The sequence below is a fragment of the Prinia subflava genome, chromosome Z (genome assembly GCF_021018805.1).
Source record: "Prinia subflava isolate CZ2003 ecotype Zambia chromosome Z, Cam_Psub_1.2, whole genome shotgun sequence".
NCBI lineage: Eukaryota > Metazoa > Chordata > Aves > Passeriformes > Cisticolidae > Prinia > Prinia subflava.
The window spans coordinates 1,986,053-2,011,491 of NC_086283.1; the positions used below are offsets into that span (position 1 = coordinate 1,986,053).

Here is a 25,439-nt window from a genome sequence, read left to right on the forward strand (position 1 = left end):
GATGCCTTTTATACCCTCGAATAGTTTCCTGAGGTTTATAATAGTTGCTAAGTGAGTTTGAGTAACATAATTAATTCAGATCAAATATACCTGGCCATAACATGACTATTTATTAACATTCACATTATTACAGAAAACATGAGATGGATCCCATTGAGTCAGAGATTTAGATCCCATTAGCCTGCTGATGAGTAAGTCAGAATAATTCTACAGAACAAACCTGAACAACAAGGAAATTCATATAACCCAGTGAGAATTTTCCTTGCAACAAAGACTGCTCCTATTTTTCTATGAACACCCCTGCTAAACAGATACTAAAGACTAAATACTCAGCCAGATCCTTCTCACCTTCCCACACATTTTCCTTCTATTTAGACTACAAATAGGATTTTAGACATTTATCTCACAAGGATTAATATGTTTCCACTATAAATCCAGCTCCTGTACTGCTATGTAAGTTACTCGAGTGCTCCATAATCAAAACAGAAGTATAAATTGCAACTGATTAATTCAAGGTGCAGAACTGGAAAATGGACTGCAAAATCTTTCCACAGATTTCAAAGTTATAGCTTTTCAGATACACCCTGCTGTACAGTCAATCACATCTGGAGTTCAGATCCAGATTTATTACGTGCTTATGTGCACTGAAAAGACTTAATCATCAGCTTTTCCTCATAAAAGCCTCACAGTCCCAACTTCATTTAGATGCAGAGAAGACACATTTTTCAGCAAGACATTTGCCTTTTTCCTGATCCATCCATCCAAGGTCTGTTGAGGAAAAGCTCCCTATTCCAAAAACCATTTAAACCATCACATAGTTTCCTCAGTTATCATATCTGTATGTCAGATGGTGAAAGCCATACTACAGCACAGACAGAAAGATTTTATGGTCATCATCTTTATCCAGAATTTCTCTATTCCATGCCAGGGATTATTCTCTTCCCCTTCTAAATTTCAGAGCAATTTATTAAAACTTTGTACAGAACTAACCAAAAAGATCATTTACAGACATGAAATTAGCTCTGCTGTTTTAATTTTTTTTAACAACAGGAATGTTGGCTTCTAAATCTTTGTCTTTCAAAGCCATTAAGAATTCCAAAAGCATTGGAAATTTCAACTTTTTTCTCTTCAGAAAGTCCACAAATTTTAACCAGCATAGGGTCAAGCCCAGAAGGTGTGGCTACTGAGTCGACTCTTTGCAGATGCAGTGAATTGCAGAATTCTGCCCAAAATCTGTCTGCCTAGACCTTATCCTTCATTGAAGTTTACCTCTGGACTTTGCAGGAAACTGTTCCTTAAGACAGAAGCAGTAGTTCTGATGCACCAGCACCAGCCTAATCCATTATCCCTGATGTCATACCTTGGCACTGAGCCTTTGCTGAGGGGGAACACACCAGACTCCAGCAGCTCATCTGTCTGCTCTGCAGCTCAGCTACGCGGTGGGCAATCGTTCCTGCAAGCCTTTCCCCTTCCCTCCCCTCCCCTCCCCTTCCCTCCCCTCCCCTTCCCTCCCCTCCCCTCCCCTCCCCTTCCCTTCCCTTCCCTTCCCTTCCCTTCCCTTCCCTTCCCTTCCCTTCCCTTCCCTTCCCTTCCCTTCCCTTCCCTTCCCTTCCCTTCCCTTCCCTTCCCTTCCCTTCCCTTCCCTTCCCTTCCCTTCCCTTCCCTTCCCTTCCCTTCCCTTCCCTTCCCTTCCCTTCCCTTCCCTTCCCTTCCCTTCCCTTCCCTTCCCTTCCCTTCCCTTCCCTTCCCTTCCCTTCCCTTCCCTTCCCTTCCCTTCCCTTCCCTTCCCTTCCCTTCCCTTCCCGCACCCTTCCCTTCCCTTCCCTTCCCTTCCCTTCCCTTCCCTTCCCTTCCCTTCCCTTCCCTTCCCTTCCCTTCCCTTCCCTTCCCTTCCCTTCCCTTCCCTTCCCTTCCCTTCCCTTCCCTTCCCTTCCCTTCCCTTCCCTTCCCTTCCCTTCCCTTCCCTTCCCTTCCCTTCCCTTCCCTTCCCTTCCCTTCCCTTCCCTTCCCTTCCCTTCCCTTCCCTTCCCTTCCCTTCCCTTCCCTTCCCTTCCCTTCCCTTCCCTTCCCTTCCCTTCCCTTCCCTTCCCTTCCCTTCCCTTCCCTTCCCTTCCCTTCCCTTCCCTTCCCTTCCCTTCCCTTCCCTTCCCTTCCCTTCCCTTCCCTTCCCGCACCCTTCCCTTCCCTTCCCTTCCCGCACCCTTCCCTTCCCTTCCCTTCCCTTCCCTTCCCTTCCCTTCCCTTCCCTTCCCTTCCCTTCCCTTCCCTTCCCTTCCCTTCCCTTCCCTTCCCTTCCCTTCCCTTCCCTTCCCTTCCCTTCCCTTCCCTTCCCTTCCCTTCCCTTCCCTTCCCTTCCCTTCCCTTCCCTTCCCTTCCCTTCCCTTCCCTTCCCTTCCCTTCCCTTCCCTTCCCTTCCCTTCCCTTCCCTTCCCTTCCCTTCCCTTCCCTTCCCTTCCCTTCCCTTCCCTTCCCTTCCCTTCCCGCACCCTTCCCTTCCCGCACCCTTCCCTTCCCGCACCCTTCCCTTCCCGCACCCTTCCCTTCCCGCACCCTTCCCGCACCCTTCCCTTCCCTTCCCTTCCCTTCCCTTCCCTTCCCTTCCCTTCCCTTCCCTTCCCTTCCCTTCCCTTCCCTTCCCTTCCCTTCCCTTCCCTTCCCTTCCCTTCCCTTCCCTTCCCTTCCCTTCCCTTCCCTTCCCTTCCCTTCCCTTCCCTTCCCTTCCCTTCCCTTCCCTTCCCTTCCCTTCCCTTCCCTTCCCTTCCCGCACCCTTCCCTTCCCTTCCCGCACCCTTCCCTTCCCGCACCCTTCCCTTCCCGCACCCTTCCCTTCCCGCACCCTTCCCGCACCCTTCCCGCACCCTTCCCGCACCCTTCCCGCACCCTTCCCTTCCCGCACCCTTCCCTTCCCGCACCCTTCCCTTCCCGCACCCTTCCCGCACCCTTCCCGCACCCTTCCCGCACCCTTCCCTTCCCTTCCCGCACCCTTCCCTTCCCGCACCCTTCCCTTCCCGCACCCTTCCCTTCCCGCACCCTTCCCGCACCCTTCCCGCACCCTTCCCGCACCCTTCCCGCACCCTTCCCGCACCCTTCCCGCACCCTTCCCGCACCCTTCCCGCACCCTTCCCGCACCCTTCCCTTCCCTTCTCAGAAATATCACCAAGTCATCAGTGTCCCTTCTGGAATACCACTGCAGACAGGTATGCTGTCACAGGGATGTATCCTTTGTGTACTGCACAACCTGCCCCATGAAAGGACACCACAGCAGTTGTTGCAAGACCACCTGCACCATAAGACTGAGATGATGTGAATATTAAATAGTGCCCTGTGATTACTGAAAATGGAAGATTTTGCATTGAATTTGGCAAGGTTGATAAAACATAGCTTTTTCAAAAAGGAATAAAGGTTAAAAACTAGTAAACTTTTTTTCTTTCATGAAGGTGATTTTTACACACAAATGGTCACTTTTCCAGACGTGAAAGCTTATAACCATTAGCAAAATGGCAACATAAACCCCAAAACAACCCTTCCCACACACCCTCCCCAGCATGAAAATCTTGGTAGTTTGTATTGCCATATACCAAATAAACAGTAAATTTAATAAAATAGGTCAGCAAAGTGTTGGCTTTGGGTGATCACCCTTTAACCGCTCTTCTACAAGCTGAATATCATGCTATTCTACATTGACACAACACAGAGATTAGTTTTCTTTTAACTCTCAATCTTGGCTTCTGTTACAAAAGCTGAATATCGAAGAAGAGAATATTTCTAATATTCTTCAATGCATTTGTTTTGATACATGCTTTTAGTTCTCCCTTCCCTGCCACTGTCCACAAAAACACAGGCTTGGATTGCCCTGCACAGTCTCTTTTTCCTCTCCTTAGATGTTTCACAGATCTATTTTTGACTTGTTTTTACATCATCCTTTATGCACTGAAGCGCCTTCATCACTGGCTATTTTTCTGGAGAATGCTGCTGTTCCTGTAATGGAGAGTTTACATTAGATGAAGGCTGTAACTGTGACCTCATGCAGACACTGCAGCATAAGCAGCATGTGGCAGCCTCAGCTACTGTACACAAGACATTCCAGGAAGTCTCTCTAGCACAGTGCATGCACTTTGTCTGCAGCTTACAGACAACCTATCATATAGCACTCAAGGCAAGTGGGGCTTTTATGGGAAACACATGGCAAGCAAAAGTCATGACCTGCTTAGTAACTAGAATTAAAGGGAACTTTGAAAACATGAGTCCAGCTACTTTTTCTGTTCCCCTGAGAATCAGGAGCCATGCTGTTGAAGTCAATGGAACTACAGCAGTGAAATCCTAACAGTACCCCCAAATTAGGACTGCTGAATAGCCTTGATTATGATTACTGAATAAGGAAAACTTGTATTTTGATTCATTGATCATTCATTTGAATAGATGCATCAAAACTGACCCATCTGCAAGACAGATTATATTTGTTCCCTCTTTAACTGACCCAAGCCATTTTTTTGGTGATTCAGAGAGGTTTGGGGTGATTCAGGGAGGTGTTACAGAACTGTATATGCCCTCAGGGGGGATTCTCTAGCATTCAGTGGTACCACAACTCCCAGCAGCACTGTCCTCTCTTGCATTTACCTGCCCTATCCCATTATTCCAGTTCAAGGACCTATAGTGGCACTGGTGGCAGAAATAGAGAGTATTAAAGGCTGATTTACTCCAAGGAACTCCCAGGACAGCCAGTCCCAGGTCAAGGGAACACAGAAGCAATACTTGAAGTACTTTCTCTGCAACTGCAGCAGCAATCCTGACCTAGCCATTAAGAGTTTTTCTTAAAGTATGTAAATTGTAAGCCTTTCAGGGAGAAGGCAGCTTTCAAATTATCAAGCAGACATCTTTTTGCAAGGAACAAATCATCTTTTAGTTTCAACTTTTGATTTAACATCCACGGAACATAGTTTTGTTCCCAAATTATAGGCCCCTGCACATTCTTGCTGGAAAGGTGCTGAACACTTTGCAGGCTTTTGAGGAAATAAGTACTTCAGGAATGTTGGAAGAATGTACTTTGTAATTAGCAGCTTTGATGACAAGTTGCAGAACAAAGTATTTCTGCAAGTCAAAAAAGGAAATCTAAAATTAATTCTCTGCAATCCAGTATTAGGCAATGATGAAACCATAAGGTGAGGGCTGTCCCAGGCAGAGGAAAATAAAAGGACGAGGACAATGGTAACTCCCTGAGCCCAGTTAGAAGAGAACTACAAAGTGACACTGGCAGAATTCCTCCCTGCATGCCACATCCTGTGCTTCTATTTACTTGTGGGGAAAAAATCAAAACCCTACATAAAAATCAACCAACCAACAAACAGAAAAAAACCACAATGTACATTACTGGAAAAGTGTGGCAGTGTATTAATTTAATCGGTTATGCTTTGTATATTTTTGTACTCGTTTGGTTCTCTGTACCCTTCCCCCTGATTGTTCCTTTGTCTAACTCACATGACTCCTGTCTGCACCTGCACCTGTTATGTGGCACACGGTTAGCTGTCTGTTATTCTTTCCCGCCTTTGTAAATCCCTCCTATTTTCTCCTGATTGGTCCAAGTCATGTTCTCCTACCCTCGGGTCCCCTAGCAACTTGCCCTGGTTGGCCAGCAGTGACTGACCACTCCCTTTGCCCTCCCCTGACTCGCCCCTGACAAAAACCCCCTGCACCCTCCTCCCCCCGAACAGTCCCGGGCTGAGGAGGTGTTTGTAATAAACCCTCTGTTCGTCTGGAATTGTTTCCTCCTTTCGTTCCACTGCCTGTCGAATCTCCATCGCTCACACGAGCCCCTGATAGGACAAGAACCCACAGGAGTCAGTACTGCCTGCACTGCTCGCGGTCTGACCCCCCTACGACGTCTGTCGCGATACCTGGGCCGGCCGGCGATAGAGCCCGTCGGCTCTGAGTGAGCGTCCCGACAGAAAAGGTCAAAAATTGCGCATGATCATTCTGGGGGAGCAGGAATCTTTCTACTTCCCCATCGTGGCAAAGAGAAGAATGTAGACTCCTACCCAAACCATCACCTTCCTGCACACAGAGAAGAAAAATCACTCCCTAACATCAGACTGATTTTAGCATAGGACAGCTTACACAAGGTAATGCTCTGCAGAAATGAAAAAAGAAAGGTTAAAAAAGGGCACCAGTAGCACAAGCAATTTGAAAATGCCTGAAGCTTAATACAGATTTGTTCTCCTTCCCATCTTTATTCCCTCTACTAAGGCTGCACACTGAAGATTTGCATTTGAAAAGGACTTGCTCATCCTCTCCAGGGAATCAAAGCAGAAGGAAATCTTACTGCTGACTTTAGAACTCCATCAGTTCCCACAGCAGCAGGCCCATCACAGACACATGCCCCTGGGCAGCCCCAGGAACAGCCTTGCACGAAATCCAGACCTTGTTTGGAGCAACTGCAGATGTCAGAGACCTCCACACTCAGTACGCACTCCAGGGTACGGCACAAGGACGATGCCTCTGGGCAGTCCAGGGCTTCACCAAACCTCTCACCAGCCAACACAGTCTGCATCACCTCACTCAGTGCTGTGTTTTGGAATCCACCAGCAAGCAACAGAGTTCCATGTCTGACAGAATGAATCTCCCAAATACCAGATAACAAAACAGGACAAAAACAGGGGCTTTGGAATATTCCCTCTTAAAACTGCTTCTTGACAAATATCACGATCCCATTTTCTTCTGTCTCTGGAACTGTTCGCTCTCATTTTTCCACCCTATGTCCCTAGGACTCTCAATGTCTTGGCTGATGTGCAGGAGTCTGGTGAGACTGATGATGACACATGTGAATGTGAATTTATAGACATATTTGCCCAAATGCTTATTTCTGTAGACAAAATCAGGATATATCACCTTGACTTTTAGCAATGTTGCAGAAAATATGATCGCTTCTGACATCTGGTGCCCTTTTACTTTTTAATCTAATTATTTTTCTGCAAAGAAAAAAAAAATTACAAAAATAAGATTTTGTGATAATTAATTTAAATGGCATCAAGTGGGAAATAGTTTTGTCCCAGATAAGCCACAAAACTTACATTTGAAATGAGAAAAATGTGAACACAAAGGAAAACCAAATTTTCTTTGGCCTTAAATGTATAATTTCTACTGATTAATAAGATCCTTTGGAAGTTAATATCTTGGGCAATCATATTTACTGAAGATAGCATAAAAACAATTCAAAATTTTCGTAATACTGCCCTGGGAGGCAGTTGGAAAACACAGGAGAAAAAAGGCATGTGTACTACAGTATAACTTCTCAAAGACAGACACATTGGCTTATTTTTTTCCTTAGGAAGTCACTGAATACTCGTTCCACTCAGAAAAATAGTCTCTAGGGATCTTGCATCTGAAGCATTTCAAGGAAACGATGATCAAAAAGCATTCAATGCCATTTCCTCTCCCACCTCACACATGGAAAGTTTGCCTTTTCCAGCTGGAAATAGACTTCATAATTTTGTACTTATGGGTCACGTAAATTTTTTTGAAGTCACATCAAGAGATACTTACACTGCCAATTTAACCTTATTTGTTCTCTTAAAACCATCTCAGTTGCTGGGTGGTGCTGTTTTTGTGGAGGCTAGATTAGATCTATTCTCAGAAAAAGCAACCTGCAGAAAAAATTAAAAAAAGCATATAAGTTTTATTAAGAACTACAAAGAAAAAAATGCTTTGTCCTACTTTCTGATCTGTATTGGGCTGGCTACTACAGAGAAAAAAAGATGACAGGTATTATTTTACTAAAGGAGCTCACTGTGACACTAGCCTTGCGCAAAAGTCCTGTATGGAATGATATTATAATTCAGGTCACCTGAAGACAAGAAAATCCAGAAAGAAGTGAGGAGGAAGAAGTGAGGGGGAAGGCAATGTGCAGGGAGATGGAACATGAGCCAATTTTAATCTTAATGCCAGAGTATTTATTGAACTATTTTTACATGCAAAATTCATATCATTCACGTCTTTCAAATAGATCTTCACTTGTGTCCTGATTGAAAAATAGCAGGAAAAAGTCATGTTTTCCAGCAACATAAAAAGGAAGGGAAAAAAAAATAAAAACAAAAAGGTGTTTAGCATTCCCTATTCTTAGCATGAGATTAAAGTTCATCACCATAACCACAGTGCACAGCACTGAGATGTGCTACTCTTACTACCAGGCTAGCTTGTTATCCACACCAGGCACTTCTGTATCGCATTCTAAAATGTTGACACACAGAACACAGGGATCTACAGATCTTTACAGAAAGACTATTGGAATAACTTTTATTAACAATGGAAGGACCAAACTTGTCAAGTAAGGCAAATCTGTATTTCTGTATCTCTTCAGTTTCTCCAAGCTCCTGGATGTGGTACAATTGCCCAAAGAAGCTAACCTGGAAAAAAACTCACATTAATGGGATTTCTTTCTGTATCAGATGAAGGGTCAGATTTTATAGGTATATGTCTTCCAACTGATACTTAGCACAGATATCATGAGCATAAGTACACAACTCTTGAGGATATGCCTGGAGTTATTCAAGACACACATTGTCCCACATGGGACAGTCCGGACTCAGAAAAAGCTGTTTTCAAACTGTGAAGTCTGCAAACGTGTCAAATCATTTTGAAGCCACCAGCTGCTTCTTTTTTTTCTTTTTTCATGTTGTTCTACGCAGACTTTTGAGGTCTCTGCATTACCCATTCACACCCAGGAAGCCACTTGGATTAAATCACAGATCACTTCTTTCCCACCATCCCTTGGCTGTCTGAAACACAGACTTTCTTTCTAGCACTTAATCATGGCTTTGCAGAGAGTGGGGAGGAGTAGAAGGGCAACAACTTAGTATGAGTCAGAGCAAATACAGCTAGTACAGACTCCAGTACTAGTAGCTCAATGAAAGGATCTGCCAGTATTTCCCATTTTCCTTTCAGAGCAATTTGGCTCTGCTTACTTCATAAAAGGTGATCTAAGTGTACTGGGTGATGGAGCTTATGTTCTTTGCTGATGAGCTCAGAACTGAAAGGGATGTTTCTTCAGTAGGACAGTAAGCACAGTACTTCCCAAGGCAAGGATTTTTACCTTAAATCAGATTAGGTCTCCTAAGATAGAAAGAATCTTGATGGCTAATGACGCCACTTTGCTCTTCCCTCTCCTTTAACCACTAACAGTAATGTAATAATAGCTCCAGTCCTCTATTCTACCAGGTCACTTAAAATTGTCTACACACAGTAGCAACACTACTCTCCAAAACTTAAAATAAACTAGCAAACCCAAATCCAGCAACAGCTGAAGTAATTTAACCACTTTTCTCCAAAAGACTTTATAGGTCCCAGATCAAGCTATGTGAAATACAACATTAGATTCTGTGAGGAGAATGGGGCAATGAGGCGACAGCAATTAGAGCTCTGTGAGGAACGTGCAGAATATTTTTTGCCAGACCTTCCCCAGCAAATAGATTCAGATGTAATGAAAACCCTACTTTTCTACTGTCATTTAATATCCACAAGGAAATTCAGTTGCATTTCAAATGTTCTGTATTGCCTTCCTCTTTTCTTTTTTTTTTTTCTGTTGCCATTTTTTTTGCCAGACACATTCCCTCATAAATTTCACTGTTAGTCACTTTTTCTGGAGAACCCAAGGTATACTTACCACAAGGGGAACCTTCATCCCTTAATACCAGTAATGAAAGTGTCTTAGGTCCTGCCAAAATATTCAGTCTGCCCTTTCTTCTCATGGAATCATTTTAATTATTTTCTTCCTGTCACAGACCCAAACTTCTGAACAAAGTCTGATTTGTAGCTCAGATGTTTATAGGGCTACATAATTTTACTGAACTTTCAAGAAAGAATTTATAGGCTCTGTGGAAACTAAAGCATTTCAAATAAGACAGGCCAATGACTAAAGCAGTGTAACAAATTTCCTGGTCCTCTTTCAGAAACTTTTGCTTACCCTTCTGATATCCTCCCCAGACTGTGGGCATATCTCATCTAAAAGTAAAAGGCTTCTCTTTATAAATGTCTAGAAAATGGAATTTTGCCAGGCCTATATTGGCTTCTTTGCATCTTATGTAGACTGAAGATGGCTTACAGGAAAATTAATGCTTGTATGATTGTTCTGTTGGTTTTGCTTATGTCCATCTTTTAAAAATGTATATGACAAATACTTTTCATTATGCTCCTTTAATCTGAAGTTATGCCACTTCTTCTACCACATAAAATCTTCAGATAAATTTTTATCGCAACTGCAATTGTGCTTGTTGATTGGTTTGCAATCATGAAATACAAAGTCACTTACCTTTAAAGAACCCTGCCTGAAAACTATATCCATTTGCAAGTGATTTACAAGATTTTGACAACACAGATTCAAAGCTGACAAACAGAATTACATGATTGTCAAAAGCTTTACTGGCCAAGGTACTTAGGCTTCTCTGAATATTCAGCTGAAGGCTGTTATTTTGCCTTAATAAAGGCTTCTACCTTGTTTACCTTTGCATTTTTATCGCAATCTACAGGCTTCTTACAACATCTCCAGGGACAACAGGAATTTTTCTTGCTCTTGGAGTGGGCTACCAGTGAATCTGTTTGGAAGTCTAGCCTTATCTTAAAAATTCAGGTTGGAAGGCCTACAACATTTAATCTGCTCTCACTTCTGCACAGAATTTATTAGGACTCAGATCTATAAAGCTTGTACTGAGAGACATGCTTAATTTTTTCTTTTCTAATTGTTTAGGATGTGTAACTCATAACAAAACAGAGGCTACAATGCCCGTGACACTTAGACCAGTTAAGATTAGTTCAGTTTGAAAGCCCTCTGCATTGTTTTGATGGAAATCTCAGGTATCACTGCCATGATAACTAATAGTTCTGAAATTATCTGGTTCTCCAAACTCCTCTCTTTCTCTGCTCGGGTTATTTGTCACAATGGCCTTTTTGAACCAAGACATTTCCAATTCGCAATCACCAAAGTTGTTGCCATGTTCGGTGTTACACAGAAGAATTGTATGATCTAGAATGCTACAAGAGTTAATATCATTTCTGTGTTCTGCTTTGACAGTTCTGGAATTCAGTTTTTGTGATGTTCCACTTTCACTCCCTGAGCCTGCTGAGGTTCACAATACCCAATGTCGTAATAGTACAAAGGGAAAATTATTGCAAAGTTCAATTCTGTAAGAACATCTACCACTGTTGTGACAGTTCAATTCATGCTGTTGAAATTCTTTTAGAAGCTAGAAAAGAAAATATGTGACTGGTTGGTCCTTACATGCTGCTGCGACTATTTAAACAGCATGACAATTCATACCAAAGCCTACACACGCCACATTTGACCAAAAACTGTCATTTGAGAAAGTTCCTAGAAGTTTCTAAATAAGCCCTATGGTGCACTTGTATTTTGGGTGCTACTTCTGCCACTTACTGGAAGAACCAAGAACAGTACCACCAACCCCTGACAACCTGGTAAAATTCTTTATGACAAGCACATATTCATGTAAGTGTATAATTATGGATATGCAGATATACACACACACAACTATGGCTCTCTAGAAGTCTTGTATAATTTAACAACACAAAGAAAATCAAAAGAATATACTGTTTGCCATTTTTTATCTCTGTTGAGAGGCTACTTTCCCATTAAAAGGTTTTTTTAATTCTCTAAATTAAAACAACTCAAAGAAGCTTTGGCGAGCTATTTCAAGCATAATATGCTTCCCCCATCACTATTAAAAAAGCACAGTAATTAAGTCCAACGCTCTCTCTAAACATACTCCCTACTGTCCAAAACTTCATTATTGCTCTTCACAACCAGTTGTTGGTTACTTTTTTCCTTCTGTAACCTAAAGTACCAACACTAATTAATATTTAATGCCTCATAAGGTAATAACAAATCCTAATTGTCCAGTCTTTTGACATGTGCCCACATCAACTAGTCAAAAAAAGACTAACAGAAAATCAGGAAAACAAAAAAACCAAACTGAAACAAACAGGCACCAAATGCAAAAACCACCAAACCATGGCTATTCTCACTTACAAAGGATATGGCATCTCCAAGAACAATGTATACTCACCACAGAACCCTCAGATTACTTTGCACAACCGAAAATCACCAAATCATGAAGATTGTCTGAAACCACTTTCAGATGCCATCCCAAATTCTTGGGCTACAGTATGCTCTCCCCTCAGCCAGTATTAATGACTGGGGACTCACTGTTTTCAGTGAGCTGTCTGAAGCCACATCACCTCAACATGGAAAATGCGTGAAATAAATATGTCTAGTCTCAACTGAACAAAACCAGACTGCCTGACAAAGTTCCCTGGCAAAGAATCAAAGAGCAGCTTTGGAAAATAAAAATTACATTATGGAGAAAATTTGTAGCAGGTGCCTTCACTTACCAACTACTCAAGTCCTGCCAGGTCACCATGGCCCACAGAGACAAAGAAGCTACAAGACACCATTCCCTGTGCTTTTTAACTTCACAAGGAATACCACAAGCTGCCATCACCACCATCAAATGCAGGTAAAAATATCAAATTTATGACTTTTCAACAGCAAACATTTTGATACTGCAAGTCTTCACTGCTGCTAATCCAAAAAGCAACATAGAAGAAGAGACTAGGAAGAAAAGCTTTTCCCAGATATAGGCTGGAAAAAAACTACCCCAGCCTGCAGCCTTCATCAGCAGTAATCATCAGTAATCAGCTCTGGCACATGAGCTTAGACCACATGAGAAATGAAAATATAATGTAACCCTTCACATCTTTTTAAGCTCTGGTACTTTTTCTGCACCATTTCTAGTTCCTAACCATTCTTAAAAATTAAGTTAGGCAGTTTCAGGGAGATGAAAACAACTCTCATACCCACTGAAACTTTACACAAAAAAAATTTCAATTTTATTTTGTGAGGAATATGATTCATAAGAAAATGAAAGAGATTGCAGTGAGTGTTTTGTTAGTTAAAAATAAACATGGAATATGAAATAATAGATGTTTGAGCAAAGGAAATGGGTCAAGTAATGTAGCAGTTTCAAGTTAGGCTAAGGCTATGATCAGGCTGTGGTGATTATCAAATTATCGTAAAAATATATCATTAACATTGAGGATTTCTCTTTCATATAAATTCAGTATCATACATTCTAAGAGAAAATCATCCATTACTGCTTACTTAGGAGTAAATTACATTACTAATATTTTACATCATAATTATATCTACCTATATTATTTCTCTTTAATCTAGAACACATTAAAAAACCCCAGATAATAGTCATAGCTACTAAAAGTGAAAAGGAAACAAATTGTAATTAAAAGCAACAGCAACAAGAGAAGGAACATACAGCAGAAATTTAATCATGATATTTAGAGACAAAACTATTCACTGCAAATCTTTACTACTATGGATTAACAAGGAAAAAAATATACGTAGATGACAGAAGTGATTACAACATACTTGCTTCAGAAGAAAAATTATTTTGCAGAGAACCAAGTTACAATATTTATTATTTGAAAATCTTAGAACAAAGCACAGCAGCACCAGTTCCTAGAAGAGTTTTAAGAAATGGTTTAATCTGGTAAACTAATCATAGTTTTCAAATTGTCATAGGCATACAAAGGAGGGTCAGCATGCAAGCAAGAAGCCTTCCTTTCTTTCTGCCTCTCAGGGAGAGAACTTGGTTTAGCTGAGCTCCTTCAGCTCCAGGTCAGTAAAATGACCTCTGCACATCTTATCATGGAGAGTTCAACTAGGAACTTTAGCATACACAAGAGTCACTTACAGCAAAGAATAAATGCATTATCTGGTTAAATCTGAATAAGATATGATCTCCTAGAATAATTTATGAACTCTGTTATTCTTCACTGTTAAAACCAACATACAATCACCTCCTTTATTTGGTTTCTGGTTGTGGAGACACTTGTGTATCCAGGGGCCTGTGCAAACACCAGCTTGAATAGCAGCTGGGACACCTAACAAGATACAGACAAAAGCCATAATTTATTGATTAAACTCATTTTTATAAACATGCTCCTATTTGCATGTTATTAATGTGTATTAGAAGCTCTGTAGCCCATGCTACCTGATTATGATTCATTTTTTCTGTAATCTGTTCCCTAAGCAAGGTGTTTCCTTATCACATCATTAGACCTGTAAGATTCTGTAGAGGATATCTGCATTGTGCCTGTAGAGCTGAACTCCCCAAAGCCTTCATTGCAGCTTTGCCTCGGAATGGCCACCACAGGAGTGCTGCTGAGCCAAGCCAAAGTGCAGCAGAAATCAAGCAATATATTCAGGAATATATTTGAAATATTTGGTAGCACAGCAAATCTAGTATGTATGTTGAATTCTAGATAGAGTACTACCCATGGAATTTGTTCTTTCTTCTCTGATTTTTTGACTGGTGAAATTGTGAGCAATCCTTTTAATTATCTCTTTAGCAAAAACAAACAAACAAAAACCAAAACCAAAAACAAAACAAAACCCCACCAAGACCTCCCCCCCACAAAAAAACAAACCTAAAGAAAAAAAAAAAAAACCAAACAAAAAAACCCCTCCAAAATACTTCTGTGCTTGCAACATGTGTAGAATGCAATAAAAACTACATTTATTACATTTTAATTAATTTCTAAAATAATAGTGGTTTATACTGTTTTAGGAAACATACAAAATTAAGGACAGAAAAGAGTATTATTTATGAAAAATACTTCTCCCAGTTTTCACAGCTTTTCAATTTCATATAAATTTGGCTCCTAGTACTATTCAAAGCCTGCTGTGTTATATACTGGCTCTCTTCTGTTGAGAAAATAACTGATTTTCACACCTTATACACTATTGTATCCCAGTGAACCAAACTAGAATTTTAAAATAATATAGAATTACTGCCCTATTAAGTGTTTAGGAATCTCTGTCTTTCTAGTTTTCTTTAATGAAGTGGCATAGATCAGATCACACATAAACCCATTACTCCTTGTAAGTCACAGAACAACAACCTACCTCCGACCTTCCACTTTAGCAGAGGCTCAGCAGCATCTTTGTGGTATAATAAACATAGCCAAAATATGAAAGCTGAAATGTGACTGTGGCATTTAAAGAGTGAACATGAAAACAAATTTAGTTCTCAATGACAGAACTATTCAAGAAGGGAAAATAAATTTTGTCTTTTCCACATGACTCCTTTGTTTTATCCAACCTGTGAGTGGCTCTGCTGAGGGAAGTCTCATCTTTGGGCCACTGCTGATGGCTCCTACTCAGTGCTAATAGTACCACTTGGAGAGAGCACCTCAGTAGGCCTGATGGGAGGAATTAACGTTTTTATTCAGTTGGGAATGTCAGAATTAGAAAAACAGGCTCACAACCATAAAAATGTCACTCCTGTTGCTGCATGGCAGCTGCATTCATTTACTTGATCTCACTGCTTTTTGGCAAAAGACTTCTTATGCTACAACTTTCCTTTTTCCTTTTGGGACTTTCATGGCAGGCCAGTATTTTCCCCTGGCATTGACATTTTATTACCAATCCATTATCCATTACCTTCCTGGCACGTGTAGACTTCAGAAAAACCTTGTCTGGGATTTGGCACTCTACCCGGTGCCTGATAAATGTTATAAACTTTATTTCTTCTCTTGTGGTGCAAATTGGAAAAATATGGCATGCAGTTATGCAAGCACGACACTGTCCTCAGCAAAGCCTTCTTTTCAACACAAAATCCTCCAGAAAGAACTGAAATAATTTAGTGTCTCTAAAAGCACCACTAAAAGAAAGAAGAAAAAAAGAAACAGTAGCAGTTTTCCTGGAGATGTTTGATTCTTTGAACACACTAAAAAAGCTTATGTTTTGTAAATAAAACTTCTCATTATAAAATCTTTGAAACTCTGCCTTTAAATCAGTAATGCGTCATCCATTTCTAAGTGGACTGAACTTCAAAACCAAAGAGGTTCCTTTCAAGACAAACCTTGCTGCAAATTTGTCATGAGTATAGAAAAGTAAAAAAACAAAGGTTAAAAGATAAAAGCACAGAAAATCTGGATTACAGATAGAAGAGTTGCTGTCATCTGACTAGATGTGTATGTGCTCATTGTAGAATATATTTTACTCCCATTAGTTTGCACATTAGATTGTTCTGGATACCAACTAACAACTATATTTACGCATGAATAACAGTAGATAAAAACTGAAATTAATTGAATAATAAGACCTCTACTTAAAGAAAAAAATAATCCTAATGAATAAACTGAAAAATTTCCCTGATGTTAACAAAAATGTGAAAACATTACTGTTTAAATATTCTGGATACTGCCTCTTGCATTTTAAGTGCTCCTTCCTGCAATACATGTGCAACATTCTCTTTCCTTATCAATTACCATATTCTATTACTTTATGTAGAGTTATACTGGAGAAAAGAACACAAAATGAAATAGTCCAAGGTTAGCCACCTACTGTGATTAAAACTGTTACCAGTAAACTAACAGCAGTGCATCTGTGAATAAGGCAGATCCCCTCTGACTTAAAACTTGCATTCATGTTACAAGATTTGTGTCTTGAGTTATGTAATCAAAAAAAAAAAAAAAAAAAAAAAGTGTATTCTATTTCATCTGTTGAAACCAGTTGGGGAGATTTTTTTTCCTTTATCTCTTGTAACTCCAGCAGGGAGGGAGGTGGATCCCTTCTGTTAATGAGCCAGCTGTTAAAACCAGTGGAGAAATGTTCCTTATCTCTTACCTAACCCATCCTCCCTCCAGGAAGATATCTGCTGTTAATGAGCCATTAAGGCTCACCACATGACTGATAAAATTAAATCATTCCATTGTGAGAGGCTCCACCCAGCGGGAGGAGCCAAGCATTCCTACCTGGATACAACCTGAGATTCAGAACACCAAGCATCCTCTTTTCCACTGGATTCTCAGAGGAAGACCAGACTCATCTCACCACCACTCCAGGATCATCTCTACTCCAACAGAACCACATCTGTCACTCCAGGAGGACTCATTTGGACTGCTTCCAACACCCTGACAACAGGGTGTCAGGTCATATCTCTGACTCTGTCAGGGTTCTCTAGGACTTTTGTTTGTTTGCTTGCTTGTCTTTTTGTATTACTGCATTTGCATTTTTAAAATTCCTAGTAAAGAACTGTTACTCCTATTCCCATATTTATGCCTGAAAGTTTCTAATTGCAAATTGTAATAATTTGGAGGGAGGGGTTGTTATATTCTCCATTCCAAGTGAAACTCCAGTTTTCCCTGACAGATACCTGTCTTTCCAAACCAAGACAATTTGAAGCATAAGTACTCTGGAGAATAAATACTTTGGCTCCCTGTGATCCAAAAAGGCTGTACTTGTCTAACATAGTATTTGCTCCCTATGTCATCACATATTTGAAATTCTCATATTCTGATGTTGCTGGTGTGAATCACCCCAACACACTTTGCAATCATCTGTTCTTTGGAGGTCTTAGGATGCTCTGAAAGCATACTCACCACTGGTACCTCCATAAAAAGGCTTGGGATGAAACCAGATTTAGAAGAGGCTTTGCTTCTTATTTTACACAAAAATTCAGTGGTTTAGTGCTCACCCAACACTTTCTGATACTCCTATGCCCAATCATTGAATGGTGGCAGGAGACAGACATGTATAGACAGAAACACTCAAGCCATCAAATATGAGAAAGTGGTTCTTCAGATTCATAATCATGACACTTAATAATGTCAAAGAAAAGAGAGGTTTAAATGACTCCTGAAAATTAGCATTTATTTCTACAAAATCTAGCAATTCCAGTCTGAGAGACTGGGAAATAATGCTCCCAGGCTGCCCACTTTACCTGACATTTCTTAAAACATGACAGAAGTAACTTCAAGCTCTTCTAAGCCATTGCAAGTCAAACAGAAGGTAATTGAAACAACATCACTTTCGTTCTATTATATATCTCCACTGCTGAACTTTTGTGAAAAAGAATCTCTTCACCTAAGTTTACAGCTCCAAAACACTGTAATAGATACTTGTATTTCCTTCAAAGTCAACAGCTACACACCAAGCAAGCAGGGTGCAGAAATCTCTTCTTACTTCCAGTTTAGCTACTAGGTTACCTCCCTTCAACTTACTGGTTGCTACAAACATTGTTTTGAGGCACTTTACTTAATCTGAGATGCTAGGGGTTTTTTAAAAATAACAAATACAGAAAGGAATATATTTATAAAAAATCTTTTACCCTAAGAAAAATGCTAGACAGGCAAGACCCTGGCAAGATTCTTAGGGAGATGATGTTCCAATCTGAAGTATTCTTCTTCACCCTTGAACAATGATACACTCACTTTGTATCTCTGACATTCTGAGCAGGGAATCTTTCCTCTCCCTAAGCATGGATACGCATCCCTGATAATCAGCAGAGCTCTAACTGCTCTAGAATGCTGTAGCATAGCACATGCTCTGTTATTTGGAGCATGGTACCTCTCTTCCCAAGACATGGGCTATATCTATCTGATTAAATACTAACTCACTAGATGTTTAACTTCCTATGTAACGTGAGTTCTTTGGTCACTCTATGGATATCTCATACTCTATGACAGTTATAGGGGCAGAGTATGACTGGTTATGCATATTATTTGAACAAAACTATTTGATTACAAAGCTAAAAAAATTACACAATTATAGCAGACTTAAAGGAAAAAAAATCACCAGTATACCAATTGTATTTCTGAGATTTATTAGAGGAAATAACAGGGAAGTGAATATCAGGCAGGTGGATAATTTCAGTGGGATTAAAAGCAAGATAGTAAATTCACAAGTACATAAATCATTTCAGTAGCTGCCAAATATTCTGGCATAAGAGATAGGAATTTCTAAGCAAATCTAAAAAGAGGCATTCCATTAAAAAGCAAGAAGAAATCAGGAAAGTGTTATCCTAATAGAGCAAGTATAAACTCTAGCACCACAGATTTAAATGTTCTCACTGATTCTGTCACTCCAAATATACATCAGGGGAATAAATTCCATGTTGTGAATGCAATTGTGACTAAATCTTGCAGAATGACAGCATCATTTTAAAAAGGTAGCAAAATAAATATATTTTGTAAATTTTTTGCATGAATATTAACAGTCCAGTGACAACTTTCTAATAATAATGGAGTATGTCATTCTGGGAGCTGTTACTCACTGCCTGCGGCTCACACTGCTCGGGTAAATAGCAGCCAACTTCCTCAGGACTCTGGAATGCTTCTCGTTGGATCCCATAGACTTAGGTACATTCAGGTTTCTCAGGTGATCATGAACCTGATCTTTTGTTACAGTGGGAGGGACATTGCTCCCCCATCCTGCCATCTGTCCATTTGGAAGGTGTGGGAAGAGAAGCTGTCATTGAGGACTCAGTCAAAGATGTTGAATACCTCAACCTTCTCCATTTTTACCAGTATCATTTATCAGGAGGGCACACCTTCTCTGACCTTCTTCTTCTGGTTTACATAGCTGTGGAAGCACTTCCTGCTATTCTTTGCCAAGTACAGAACCATATATTATCTCTATGCCCTTCCCAGGTCACCTGTCCACTGCTTGTGCATTTGGTTCTTTCCCTTTAGTCTGACCAGCCGTTCCCTACTCAGCCATTCCGGTCTCTTGCCTTCCTTGCCCAATTTCTTGGCCCTGGGAATTATGAGTTCTTGCACTTTATGGAAGACTGCCTTAAATATCTGCCAGCTCCATTTCACTCCCTTGTGAAAAGCAGTCTCTCAGAGGATCCAATTAACTATCTCCTTAAAAAGCTAGAAGTTTACTTTCCTAAAATTCAGGTGCCAAACTTTAATCCTTACCTGACTCATATCCTTTAGGACTGAAAACTCCACCAACTCCACCAGGCTGCCTCCAATCCTGAAATCCCTGATTTGCTTCTTTATGTTGGTGACCATCAGATTCAGCACTGCTTCCCTTCTGGCAGAAGTCTCCCTCTGGATAATTCCTGGACTTCTGATAGAAGTCTTAGGATTTATTTTTCAATAATTTTTCGTCTGCATTAGAGAACTGTAAAAGATTGAATAAATGTAAGAATTCAAGAAAGAATATTTAAAAGCCCAGATACAAGGGCTTTGAAACTGGGAGATATATTTTGTTCTGCAGCATGAATATTACTGTAAGATAACATAAAAATATGTGCCAAATTTTGCTTTAATTCAACTCAATATAAATCAGTATTTAATATAAAAAAGTATTGGTACACTTCTTAATTTATACACATTCAGCCATAAAGAAAAGACATCCCATATATTTAGCATATGTTTTCATATCATTATGGAAGAAATATTCAAATGTCTCTTTGCCAGATAAGCACTTTATTAGGAGGAATATGCTTTACAATTGGACATAGGCATTGTATTTTAAGTATTTTAAGTCTTTCAAGAAGAAACTACACTCATCAGTTATCATAGATACATAGGATATTACTGGCAGCAATAGCATGTCCTAAGTGTCCTTGCTAAAGAAGGAAATTTATACACTCTGATGGGTCACACTTGATGACATGTCACTCAACTGAAAAACAGACAGCAAGACATAACTGAAAGCAATTATTTCACTTAATTAGCGAGCCTGGTGAGAGAAACCTTATATCTATTATCCTTAGCAGGATTATTTTAAAAAGGTGAACATGGACAAAGAATTATGGCATTAAAACAATAGAGTATATTTTAGAAAAATGGTCAAGATGAACAAGAGAAGTGGCAATTCATTTCTATCCTGTTATGAGAGACATTAAAGTCACGCACGCGTGCTTCCATTGATCCTTGAAACAACTCATCTAATCCCACACCAGCAATATGGAATCATTCAAATAATGTACTAATCTATCAGAAGTTTCAATGGACCATCTCATCTGAAACCTTGATTTAGCTGATGAAAATAACAGGGGGGAAAGAGGAGATGCACATATCAGTGGAATGCAACAGTCTAGAGAAAGAACAGCTTTTCTGAGTCACAGAAAATGTGCATCTATTCCTGTATCTTCAACCCCCAGCTAAGGCATAAGGAAGGCGTGAGTACATAGAAACACTTTATTGGTACATATATCCAGTTCCTGAAGAATTTCACTAAGCCAGAAAGACTACTTCATTACAGAATAATCTTACAAAAATATTTTTAGATTGTCTAGTCTAAACAAGTCTAAATTGTCAATCATATCGCTGATGCACATTTTGGTTTACTTTCAGTTACTTTGCAATATTTATTTTCAAATTATTTACACAGTTATAAAAGCCACCACATTAACTGGAAATCTGATTAAGCAGAGGACACCAGCGTATCATGATCTGGTTGAAGGGTCTAGGATTACTAAAAATAAAATCATTAAAACACGAACACAGGTGTTGGCATTATGGGTGTACACAAAGTGGAGCCCAAATGTCCTAGCTTATTTTAGGTTCAGTGAACTTGCAAAAGATCACACACTTACCTGAACATGGATTTGGTGTTTGAGCTTACTCTTTAATTCCACTCCCATTACTTTAATAGAAGTTCATTTTTATTTCCCTAAATTGATTAACAAATCCCCTATGATTTTGATTTTATTTAAATTAATGTAGTATATGTTATTGTCCATGTCATTGTTATTTTTCCAGGACAGAACCAAGAGGTGGCAAAGGTTAATGCCCCATTATGCTGGGCATAGTGAAAAATCCTGCACGGTCCCTGAGCTTACAGGCTTCACTATTGTAATGGAATACAATTCACATGACAGAAAAAAGGTAGAAAGTACTTACAAGGACATGAGTCACACCAAAGGACTGCCTAGTTAATATTTTGCTCCTGACAGTGATCAAGAGTGAAGGAGAGCAGAAGTTCGCACAATACTTCCCCTGAGTTTTGTTTCAGTTCTTAGTAGACATCTGAGTTCCTGTGTTTCTAAATACTCTTATTACTGTACAAAGAGAACAAAGATAAATTCAAAATGCCAGTGTTTTCAAATCACCAAGCTAAAATTTAGTCTTATGAACGTTTATATTGATACTCAAAAGCATTTCCATATACTTCATCAAAGCCTTTGGCAAACATTGATTAAAAGTACCAATTCAGTTTTTTCCAAACACAAGCACATTGCAGTCATTGCTGACATAAGATTGTAATATCACATGTTATTCAGACTAAAGTTCAGGTGTTGGTTAATGAAATTATTCACAGAGTCATAGAATGTTTTGGGTTTGTCACAGACCTTCTAAAGCTCCTCTAGTTCAACTCCCCTGCAGTGATCAGGACATCTTCAACCAGATCAGAGCCCAGAGCCATGGACAACCTGACCTTGAATGTTTCCAGGGACCATCTTTCATTTTGGCATAAGGCCTTTTCCCTGGGTCCCCTCACTACATGCTCTTGTAAAAAGTCAATCTCCAGCTCTCTTGTAGGCCCCTTTAGGTACTCAAAAGTGCTCTAAGGTCACCCTGGTGCCTTCCCTTCTCCAGGCTGAACAATCCCAACTCCCTCAGCCTGTCTCCATAGGAGAGATGCTCCAACACCCTGATAATGTTTTTTTGTTTTGTTTCTACAGGTCTTTCTCATACACACCCTTAGGAAACTGAATTTATGTAGATAACTATTTCAAAACTATTTAAAGGGCTTAACCATTTAATTAATTCAGATACTTTTGCAAATCTTATTACTCAGAAGAAAAAATAACTTGTAAATTGAGAAGTTTTTTAGATAAGAGTAGAAGGACCCTGAGGTAGCAAAGAAAATGTATTATATTTTTGACAACTCCAAAGGAAATCAGAAAAGTCATCACTATACAACTTCAGTGTTCAGATATATTTTATAGCTTTTTATCTGGACATGCTTAAAGAACTTTAAGGGGTTCTTTTGTACCTTGATATAGATTAACAAAGCACCTTATCTGTGATTATCAGTCTAGCATCATTCATTTCAGATATTCCAGTAAGATCAGAAAATTGCAAGAGAAAAAAAAAAGTTACTTATAGAGCTTGTGGCTGCATCTGAGACTGCACAGGTTTGTGCAGCTTTCCAGAAGTACCCTATGGCATAGCAAATTGATTTCCACATGTTCCTTAATATCCGCTACTGTTCATCAAGGCCACAAGAAAATACTGCCCATAGCTGGAAGTTAGAACAGATGTAGCATACTAATCTGGAAATCACTAGTTTCTGATTATGAGTTTTAACAGGTTTCTTTCTCACTCCTGAATTTTACTTGTTATTAGATTGTAAGTCTTGGAATATTGCTTGGTTGAACCTTGAGATCAAATCAAAAGGGCTGAGGATGTCAGAAATTAAAACAGATATAACATGTGCTGCAAAAGAAAAAAATCCCAGACATAAATAACACTTTTTTCTTCTCAAAAATATCACTTTTTTTTCTATTGCTACTGGCAACCAGAATACATGTTCCCTTGCTCCCTTCAGAAACCCCCTCTTCTCTGTTCTATACCTCAGGAATATGGTAAATGGGTAACAAATAATTCAGTATTAGGTTCAGCTATAAAAAAAGCCATTTAATTCACAAATGCAGAGGTTAGTCAGTTTGAAATATGACATTTTTGCTTCCAGGATGCAGATTCAAAGCTACTGTTCCTCTGTGTATGTGCATGTGTAAGTATACGTGTAAGTGCCTGTTCATTGTCCAGTGAGTGAGTGCATTGACTTGGCAAATACAAAGAGGGTTCCTAATGAGGCAACTCCCTTGAGAAATAAATATACTGCCTCATAACTCAGCTCTCTCTTGGCAGATTTCTCCATAAATCTGTGGAAATCAGAGGAGCAGCATCATGAGATGACATCAGCAGGGAGAAAGGGCTGTTTTGTGGTCACATTCTAAAGCAGAGGAAAAGTGAGCTGTGTTAGACATGAGCAGCTGTGAAAAGACAGTAAGATGCAGGTAATCAGTGCCGCTTCCACTTTACCCATATTTTGCACAGGTCATTGCTAGTCTAATTTTTTCAGCCTTACACAGATGAATGCATTAATATCTTATGAGAACTTTGCATAAACTGTGGTTCAAATTTCATTGAAACTGATATCTGCCAAGAATAATATTTTACTGATTTTAAAGGCTCTGATAACTTATATTTTTCAAACCAGAATTTATATGCATCACAGACATATATTATCTCAGAGAAAAACTAGGTCTTCTGTTTTAATCAGTACTAAATCAATGTTATAAACACAATCAGAAATATTTATGACTTTTCACTGAAAAGTTTCTCCTTTGGTCTTTAAAAGTTAGCCAAGGTATCTGGATTTACTTTGTAAGGTTTAAAAATTATAAAATGTTAAGGACTGACTTCCAACTTATTGTTTGAAAGAAGAGACAAGGTTACTGTACAAGAAAGACAAAGCATTTCTTATGAACTTCACGCAATTGGGTTGCAAGTTAGTGCCAAACTGAAGCTTCAAAACCAATCTAAATTTCACAAGTCCATAGTCTTGTAATCTCCTGCTTTATTGTCCATCATTCTATTTCTGTCTTGAAAGTTCCAAGACAGCTAGTTCATTTGGCATTATTTCCTAAGGCACAAATCAAGATTTAGTCCGAACTTGTCAAAGGAGAAATTTTTAAGACAACAATTTTCCCCTACAGACATCCATAATTATGAAAAATATACTCTAACTTTTCACAACTGACAGCTGAGAAAAATACAGTGTTGTTTCTGCCATAGTTTGCTCTGCAGTCAATCGTTGTATGAGTACACCCCATACATATCCATGTGTGCTTCCTAAATAGCTTTGGAACTCACCGTCTGATTTCAGCGGAGATGAAACAAAAGGACATTGATCTCAAAGATTGTTATGTTTCCATACGTCCTGTAGAAATATAAAACTGAGGGTTGAAATCAGATCCTGTAAGTTTGTGGCTGAAGGAGAAGCTGCAGAAGGAGTGCACAATTTTTATGATACCTAAGGATCTGCATGCCAGCACTTTTAAATATTCAGTTGTAATAAAAGGATTTTCATACCTAAGCCATCAAGGCCAAACAACCACAAGGCACCAGTCCATAGGAAATGGGGCTTCATTCATGCTGCAGCTCTACATGCCACTTATTAGGTGTATAACTTTTTCATTAGTCAAACTTGGATTTATAGCCGGGAGTGGGACTGGAGCCAGTATGTAAGAAATCCTAGCCTCCATTATTAACACAGCAAAGTGCTGTGCATCTGTCTGAGATTTCTGATAGCTGATAGCCAAAGTGTCATGATGAATGGACACTGTAGGCAGTATCTGCACAGTTGAGTCTCAGAACCCCTCATGATTTGGATTTACTGTAGGTGTTTTGTGTAATTTTGTGCTCCCGTACAGGAGCACACCTCTCCTTATCTAGCAGCTAAGCTCAGTGGGGATAGAAGTAGTTTAAGCAAATTCAGGTAATGAAAATGATCCCTCATTTCCAGTGTTGCACATTTCAGATTGACCTGCAGATAGAGATCATCCTCCAGCCGTTTGGAGACTACTTGGAATGGATGGAAAAAAGGGCCA

General features: G+C 39.6%; 1 long non-coding RNA gene across 2 annotated transcripts in view; it reads right to left on the reverse strand.

Moving 5' to 3' along the window:
* Positions 1-12,467, reverse strand: part of LOC134564487 (uncharacterized) — a 28,007-nt gene extending 15,540 nt beyond the window's left edge. For both annotated transcript variants that reach the window (XR_010083578.1, XR_010083577.1), the window contains exons 1-4: positions 12,066-12,467; positions 7,537-7,637; positions 3,158-3,293; positions 1,361-1,432 (exon numbers count right to left, since the gene is read on the reverse strand). This is a non-coding gene — a long non-coding RNA (uncharacterized LOC134564487). The remainder of the gene's footprint in view (positions 1-1,360; positions 1,433-3,157; positions 3,294-7,536; positions 7,638-12,065) is intronic.
* Positions 12,468-25,439: the final 12,972 nt, after the last annotated feature.